Source organism: Panthera tigris, chromosome F2 (genome assembly GCF_018350195.1).
Source record: "Panthera tigris isolate Pti1 chromosome F2, P.tigris_Pti1_mat1.1, whole genome shotgun sequence".
Classification (NCBI taxonomy): Eukaryota; Metazoa; Chordata; class Mammalia; order Carnivora; family Felidae; genus Panthera; species Panthera tigris.
Genome location: NC_056676.1, coordinates 78,324,124 through 78,333,024, shown reverse-complemented (window position 1 = coordinate 78,333,024; position 8,901 = coordinate 78,324,124). Strand labels below are relative to the sequence as shown.

The window sequence follows — 8,901 nt, the reverse complement described above, 5'->3', positions numbered from 1 at the left end:
TTCCCGCAGGGCGCACCCTCCCGCGGGCTTGGCTCCCGCCCCCCGGGGCACAGACCGCGGTCCTCCCGGCCGCCGCCCCTCCCGCCGGCCCTCCTCCCGAGCCCGCCCACCGCCCGCTCCTCCCTCCGCGCTGCGAGCTGGGGGCTCCCACCGCCGGCCACTTTGCCCCTGGGGGGACCGAGCAGCTTTGTTCTTGGGCAGCAGCTGGGCTGGCTGCCGCCGCCGCTGCACTTCTCCCGGAGGACCTGTGTCCCCTCTCCTTATGTGTGTGTTTGTCCGGCACTTTCTGTTTTATTTTCCAAGTTCCAAGCCTTACCTTTTTACTTTATTTCTTTAGTTATTGGTCTTAAAACTAGCTCTTTCTAGGCACCCGTGCCCCCGGACTTGTTACAAGCCTTATCTCAAGACTGAGATTGCTAGATTTTTTTTGGTGGGGGGCAGAGTGAGAGGGGTCGCTGCCCTGTGACCCCTCCACCCCCCAGGAGGGGGCCGCCTGGGGCTGGCTCCTTCGAGGACACTGCTTCCGGTGAATTCCTGCCCTGGACTGGAACCCTAGCTGGCATCGTTTTCAGCTTCTGCCCTGGCAGGTAAGTCCCGTGTTCTCTTCCCTGGAGGCTGCCGGAGGTCACGGGGCTCCAGACTTACTCGGTCTCCCCATGGTGTTGATGGAATAGCAGTGGGTGCCTGGAGCTGGGGAGAGTGCCCTCTCCGAACTGAGCTGTTTCCTCCTGGAGCTTGAATGTTAAGCTGTTTGGGGGGGACCTCAGTCCTGAGCTGCCGGGTCTGTGCTTTGCGGACTTCAGGGCAAAATGAAGGCAAGTCAGTGAGAACCTACCCGTCTGATTTGAGGTGAGCAGCTCCAGGAGGCAGGAAGGAGCCCGGAGGTGCCTGCAGTGTGTCAGATGCAGAGACCCATTTCCAAGCTGCTGCTTTTATAAAGTTGTGGAGATAGCTCAGCCTCTTCCAACTTTCCAGTAAGAAATTTGGAGTAAAAAAATTAAGGAGGGGGGCGGGGGGAAGGAAAGGAAAATTGACACAGCAGGGAAGGGAGAGTAGCTTACCTTCGGTTTTGTAGTATTTTCAGGGAACTCTGCCTTTTTGGTGGAAATTTGGATCTCTCTCCTATCTGAGCAGTTTATTATCTCTCTCTTCGTGGTCTCGAACCCAGGGGCGCCGTTTTTGTCCTTTGTCCTGTGTGTCATCCAACGCAGCAGGCCAGAGTTTCCTGTCTCAGGTTGGGAAGGGTAACTTGAGTTAGTGGTTTAATTGTAGCATGTGCCCCACTTCTCCCTATTCCCGTGGAAACTCTGAGACGGCAGGGGCCACGCTGACTAGGGTATCCCCCGCCCCGAAGAAGGTGCCGCCCCCTCGGCCAGTCCTGGGGGTCTGCTGGATCCCTCTCCCCAGCACTTCATTCTGCTCCTGGCCACCTTCCGGCACCTGCCCCACACCTGTCCCACACCTGTGACCCTGCGCAGGGCTATTCCAGCCCCAGATCCGTCTCATTGATGGTTTATGCCCAGCAAAACCCCAGACAGCCAGGCACCTGCCTGTGAGAACCCCCCGGCTTTGGGGAGAACCTTGGGACCCCTTCTAGTTTATTTAGTTCACTGCACTGTTGCAGGAAGGTTCTAAATTCCCCAGGGCTTCTGCGTAGTCAGAGGCAGGCTGAGAGGAGCGCGCTGCCTGGCTGTGCAGCAGGTGCAGGTGAGGCCAAGCTGCGCGGCTGCCCTTCCCTTCCACTCACAACCCTGTTGCTTTACGCGGCTGCCTGAGCTGGGGACTGTCCACACGAGCCTCAGTTTCCTCATCTTCCACATGGAGGTGATAGAAGGGGTGCGAAGGACCGTTCTGGGAGAGCCGGGCACGAGGTAGGCACGCTGCCCATCTCAGCGGCTTCTGCTTGTCAGCCCTGGGGAGGCAGCACCAATGCCCCGTCCTAGAATTCCTTGTCACTCTGCTACTCAGGGTCTGACTGTGACTTTGGGCAGTCGTCACCTTGTTGTTGGGCCTCTCATGCAAGGCCAGAGACTGGAAGAGATGAAGAGTTTCTTTCCGGGGACACGGGAGTGACTCTAGGGCATCCGGGGGGCCTTTACAATTTTCAGAACAGGGGCACCTGGGGGGCTCAGTCAGTTAAGCGTCCAACTTCGGCTCAGGTCATGATCTCGCGGCTCGTGAGTTCGAGCCCCATCTTGGGCTCTATGCTGTCATCACAGAGCCCCTCTTGGATCCTCTGTCCCCCTTTCTCTCTCTCCGCCCCTCCCCTGCTTGTGCGCTCGCTCTCTCTCTCAAAAATCTTCCAGATTTCATCACATGTCTAGAAGAGCCTTTCCACATCTACAAAATGGTTAAGTAAACAGCTCACAGGCTGATCCAGCCACAGAGTTGTGAACTTGATTTTAATTTAAACTTGATTGAATTGCTTGCCAGGAAGTTGTTCGGCAGATTTTACGTGCAAATCTTAATCTTTGTCTTTTCTTGAAAAACAAGAAGACGGGACAACTTGTCCCTTGCATACAGTCAGAGCACCTGTCCCCTTTAGCCAGGTGGATGCCCTCTGCTTGTCCACGACTGTCTGTGTGACCAGAGCAGGGTCTCCTCGGACACTGGAGTTTTCCGGCTCTGGACTGGATGAGCCGGGTTCTCCCTCCCTGATTCCATTCTAGGAGGGTTGTTGATAAGCGGAAGTGGTTTCAGAGGGGGAGAAACCAGGATTCCTGGGAACAGAAGCCACGGCTCGTGTGGAAGGGCGATTGCCACTGTTAGAAAGGTCATCCAGTGCGGGGTGGCCATGGTGGCCTGCAGGAATGTCCTGTACAAGACATAGTTGATCTTCTCTCTTGGTCCTAGTGAGGGAAGTTTGCTGGACGCTGGATTCCAGCCCAGGAGGGAGAGCTGTGCAGAGACAGAGGGAGCCATTCGGCGGGGGTGGGGGGGTGGGGGTCCCCCAGTACTGTAGGTGTTTAAACAAAGGTTGGATGGCCATTTCACATGGCTGGTGGAGGGTTGGGCTGGACCTTAGACGCTTGGGCCTGGTGTATATTCAGTCTTTTCCCAGCCTGAGATCTTACACTTCCTGAGTGTTTCCTCTCTGTCCTCAAAATTCCGCTAGTCCTCTCCTGCCTCCTCTCTCCCTTCAGTCCTGCTGCTGCTGCTGCTGATGAAGGCTGACCCAGCTTGTGTGGTCACTGAGGGCCGGAACTGTGAACCCTGTGTGTCATTCATGTCTCGGTTTTATAAACAGAGAGAGAAAGGACCTGTGATTGACTTACCTGAGGCCAGGTGGAGAGAAGACGAGGCGTCAGGACTCAGAGCCACTTCTGGGGCATCAGAGCCCCTTGTCACTTCTACAAAGACCTGTTTCCACATGCTGGGAAAACGTGCCCTCAAAAGGGCCCATCCTTACTGATGCAGGCCCACAAGAGGAGCCAGAAAATGAGCCCAAGGTGATTTTTTAGGGTGGGAAAGGTCCCTGGGAATTTGTAGCCAATCCACTACTGAGGAATTGAATACATGCCAGGTTGCCTGACACAAATAACTAGAAGATCAAGGAAGGACAAGATCTGGTGAGAAGGGGGGAATTGGGATCCCCGCCCCCATTTTACAGATGAGGAAACAGAGTCCAGGAAAACAGGAGTGGCTTCCCTGCTTTGTATTTCGAGAAGTGGGTCTCAAACACAGGTCTCCTGGGGTCCCAGCACACAGAGGGGTTGACCCTTTGGTCTTCCTGCCCAGGGTTCGGCATTGTGCAGCTGTGGGTGTGCACACGTGTGTGTGTGTACATGCATGCAGGTGTGGGACAGGGTTGGTACCATTTTGTATTGCTTCTTGAAATTCCTTCAAGTGGATGAGCTAACCATCCCCCCTTGCTACGGCCGTGGGCATCTTTGTGCACGTGGCTTCCTCCACGTGGCCAGGACATGCTCAGATCATTCCCAAGGACTAGGGTTTCTGGGCCAAAGCATGTGGGTGTTTCAGTGTTTTCGGGAGATATCAGGACTGAGCATTCGCGAGAGGCTGAATACCAGGTAATGTCACAGCACAGAATAAAGGAGGTATTGGTAGAGGCCCAGGGGACATGTGGAGGGTGGGCCTCCCAGCGCTGTGCTCGCGAAGACGCCGGGATCATTCTGTGACAAAGCCATCTGACGGCTGAGCTCCATCCTACTGCCCACTACGGAGGCTGAGTGCCGCAGCCAGTAAACTCCCGGTCCCTGGAAGCTTGTTCCTTCTAGTTAATTCTGGCTGTGTTCTGGTGGATGTGAGAGTATCATTTAAATTTTTTTCAGTTTGGTTCATAGTAAAATACAGGGGAAAGAAGGGATTTACACCATCTTTTGGCTGGAACTAACTCAAGGGAGAAGTCTCTGCTCTAACTACATACTGGCTTATCCCGGACGCGGGAACTGGCCTTGACCGCCTGCTTCGCCAAGTTGCTGGGGGGCAGTCTGCTCCTGAGTCCAAAAAAACAAGAAAGAGCCAAGTGGCCTAAACAGCAAAACAAAGTGTCACTTAAAAATTAAACAACTGTTATCTTGTTTGTGATTATGGATTCAGAGCGACTGCACAGGGCTTTGCCAGATAATCACCCCTTCTGAGGGCGCTCTCATCTGAACACTGTGCACTGAGCATCAGAGCCACCTCGCCCGACCTCCTTATCTGCTGACTGCATCCCACGTCTCTGGCCACCTTCCCTTGGCCCCCCTCCCTGGACAGCGGAATCGCTGCTTCCCACGGCAGCCTGAAACGCATCGTGGAGTATCTGGTTAAAAAGTCTTCCTTTTATTGAAATGGAAGCTCTCCCTACCACTTCCGTCTGTCAGTCCCTACTGTGTGTTTTTGGAGCTACTTGGCATAACTTAGATCCCATTTCCTGTGACATTTTTTTTGAGCTGTGTAAAAACAAAACCAAAGTGCCCCCTGAGCCTATCTGAGATTGAGTGCCAATTGGCCCCAGGCTGGGGGCTCGGCATTCTGACTTCCATCATTTACTCCTGTGAATTGGCTGTGCTCTTACCCCTTGTACAGATGGACAAACTGAGGCTTAGGACTGTCTCGCAGTTAGTAAGCTGCAGTAGAATTGGGATTCAAACCCACATCTTGGCACACAGCTCATGCCCTTAACCAAAATTCCAGACTGAGTGTCTAAGGTAAATGTATGGAATTCATCCAAAGAGGCAGATATACCATTTGGAAGCTCTTTTTACTTAAAAAAAAAAAAAAAATGTTTTCTCATTAGGATGGTTTCAATTATAAAAGTAATAAAAGCATATTGTTACAAGTGAGGCAATATTGGCAAACCCCTGCACCCTGCCTTAACCAATAGTAACATTGTGGCAAATATCCTTTTATAACATTATATCCAAACATATACATGAATCAAGACCCGGTGTTTGAACAATTCAGGAGCAGTAACAATGAATTCTAAAACGTGTTTCTGTAGCACAATGTCTGGCTCATAGGAAGTACTCCATTAATAATTGAAAGGTTGAATTGTATTTTGTTTTGCTTGGTCTAATGCTTGCTGGGAGCCCACGGGGCAGTGGTGCAGGGGTTCCATTTGCTTTCAGCAAAAGTGATGGACAGAATGAGGCCCTGGGTGGATTGCTTCCAGGTCTCTGGAGAAACACCTAATGGCAAGCCAACTTTTTTCCTTTGCTCCCAAGCTGCTGTGAGCAAGTAACCTTGGGCTCTCCGTGCGTGTTGGATTCTTTGGTCCACCCTGACCGCAGCAGCCCAACTCCTCGTCGTCCACCGCTATAGCCCACGATGGGCTTGTCTGTTTCTACCGCCAGGCAAGGAGTTCCTTGAGATCATGGGTTCCGCTTTATTTTTCTATGAACTACCAGTGTCTACACAATGCTGGGCATAGTAGGAGCTCAACAAAATCTTTGTGGAACAGAGTAATTTCAAAATGGTGTTAATCAAGTGCGTGGCGTGTGGTAGGTATTGGATCAATCACAATTTAATTTAAGTCACAGTTCGCTGAGTGAATGAAATATCGGAGTTGGAAAAGTCAGAGGGATACTGCCGCCATCTGGCACAGTGCCTTACACAGGTGTACCCAACAGCTGGGGCTCAGGGCGAGCTCTGTCCGACGACCAGGCAGGTCTGGCAGCTGTGCATTTTTGAGGCCCGCACTGAGCCCAGGGACCGGCCTGTGTTGGTGGGAGTAGGTCTGGCTCATGTGTGAATTTGGCCCTCCTATTTGCTATCTGCGTGGTTTGCAGCACCATTTAGAACATCTCTGTGCAGGAGCCCAGAGAAGGAGCCCAGAGAGCATAATGAGTGTCGGCCCAGGGCCCAGGGATCTATAGTGGGTGAGCAGGGCTGACGTCCTTAGCTGCTGGTAGGTCAACTTCCTACCTTTACAAGGTCATAGTGGCCCCAGGACTCCCGTCCAGCCACTAGCTTGTTCTTAGACCAAGGAAGAAAGTGCCGGAACCCCTTGATCACCTCCTCCCTAAAGTGATTCGGCAGCTGTGTGCCGCGAATGTAAATATAGATGTCTGGAATTCCTTGTGTCTTAGCTTGGCCAGTTCACACTAGCTCTTCCCACAGGGGTCCGCCCAGTTACTGTTCGTCCCGCTCTGAATGCTAGGCGTGCTTAGGGGCTGAAGGGCGAACACAACACGGCCCTGACGCCAGGCTGCTCCGTGTGCTAAGGGTGACGGTTCGGGGTGCTCTGTGCTGGGAAGGACAGAAGAACGCTTCCCCCCAACAATCGACCGCTTACCACGCACCAAATACTCCTACAACGCACACACTGGCCCTGAGGGTTTATGTACCCCCAGCCCCGCCCTGGGGAGCTTCAGCAAGCCTGGAGCTATTCGGCGATCACTTTATGTACGAGGAGACGCCCAGAGAGGTTCCGCGACCAGCCCAAGGACAAGGGACCAGATAAGAGCAGAAGCCTCTGCTGCAGGTTGCGCCACACTACTCCTCACTACTCCTCTCTCTGGTCTCCTCTGTGTCAGAGTGTGACTTACCAGGGCCGGGGTTTGATGTAAGGCTCCCAGGATGGGTAACAGCGATGCTGAGTCTTAAGGAAAGAGGAGAATTCGCCATATGCTCTTTCTCACTGATGTGCTCCCCCTCCAGGCCGTGCCCTACGTGCACCGTCCCAGAGGCAGAAACTCTGCCTGTGGGTCTCCATGTCGGGGACTCTGGCGGGGCCTTGGGCGGGCGGGGGATACAGTGCTTGTGGCACGAGTGAGCCTTCGTGCCGGTGAGTGGTGGGGGCGGTGCGGAGACGCATGACTGCGTGGATGGGGGGCACGTGGGCAGCTTCGATGAAACAATGAACGAGGAGGCCAACACACGGAGGGGAAAAGGGGTGAGTGGGTGGGTGAGTCCTCATTGCCAAGTTTCCATCAGCCATGCCTGATTGGTCTTCCAGGTGGGAAGGAAAGAGGGCGGGTTCGCGGTGGCCCTTGGCTCCAACACAGCTTCTCCAGAGGCTTCTCTTCCGTCCGCCCTGCTGCAGGCTCCGGTCCGACGACGTGTCCACAGCCCGGCTTTGCCAGGCACAGCCAAGCACAGAGGCAGGGAAGGCAGCTCCTCCCACAGGTCCCTGGAAGGAGAGGCGTTCTGGGGCTTCCGCTCAGCTCTGTCTTGGGGTCTCAGCGCCGTGATGCCAAAGCCACGGGGCTCCTTTAGGAACCGAGCTGGAGATCCCAGTACCATGTCAGCTCGGAGACCTCTGGCATGTTGGGGTGTTTGTGAATCAGTTCCCTGGAAAGAGAAGTGACCCTGCAGATTCCTGGGGCCACCCCGTGCATCCCTGGCCTTCCTCCCATGCTCGTGCCTGCAGAATCACAGCGACTGGTGGGGGTCTGTGGCAGTACCTTGGGCAAAGAGAAACACTCTTAGCGAGTAGGCAAAGGGTAACTCCTGTGTGAATCCATAGGCTTCAGTAGGAGGCTCAGGATTATTAAAAAAAAAAATTTTAAAAACATAAAAGAGATCTCCCCATTACTAATGAGGTGAAGTACAGAGTTAAATGTAGTTTACACACTCGATCTGTGGATTGGTTTGTTTCTGTTGCATTGATACATGGAGGGCCTGCCGTGTGCCTGTCAGCATTCCAGGCAGGGAGGAAGAGAGACCAGAGACATGATCCCTAAGTCTGAGGAGCCCGGTGGAAAGCACAGACCAATAAGCAGGTCAACTTTTATTTTTATTTTATTTTATTTTATTTTATTTTATTTTATATTTTATTTTATTTTATTTATTTTATTTTTTATTTTATTTTATTTTATTTTATTTTAAGATTTATTTTATTTTAAGATTTTTTTTATTTTTAAGTAGTCACTGTATCCAGTGTGGGGCTTAAACTCACAACCCTGAGATTGAGTCCCATGCTCTACTGACTGAGCCAGCCAGGTGGCCTCTAAGTAGGTCACTTTTAAAAAAATCGTTATTTATCTTGGGAAGGGGGGAATGGCAGAAGGAGAGAGAGAGAGAGAGAGAGAGAGAATCCCGAGTAGGCTCCATACTCAGTGCAGAGCCTGATGGGAGGCTCATTCTCATGACAATGAGATCATAACCTGAGCCGATACCAAGAGTCAGATGCTCAACTGACTGAGCCACCCAGGTGTCCCTAGTAGGTCAATTTTAATGCCACTTGTGGGGTGCTAAAATTCAGGGGTTTGTGGGAGCCTAGAAAAGATAGTGACACACTTCCTGCCTGGGAAATCAGGGAAGGCTTCCTGGAGGAGGAAGCATATAAGCTGGGCTTTGAAGCATGAGTAGGAGTCTGCCTGGCAAGGAAAAGACATCATCTGAGGCAATGTCAGAGAGTTAGGAAAAGAAAATTCTGGTGTGTACAAGGAAGAGAGAGAAGTCCTTGAGGTTGGAGGGTAAGCTTCATGAGGTTGGGTGTGGGGGCCGTGAACC

General features: G+C 52.6%; 1 protein-coding gene across 1 annotated transcript in view; it reads left to right on the top strand.

Moving 5' to 3' along the window:
* The first annotated feature begins 260 nt into the window (after positions 1–260).
* Positions 261–8,901, top strand: part of COL22A1 (collagen type XXII alpha 1 chain) — a 257,921-nt gene continuing 249,280 nt past the window's right edge. The window contains exon 1 of the mRNA XM_042973098.1: positions 261–587. The gene's annotated coding sequence lies outside the window, so the exon portion shown is untranslated. The remainder of the gene's footprint in view (positions 588–8,901) is intronic.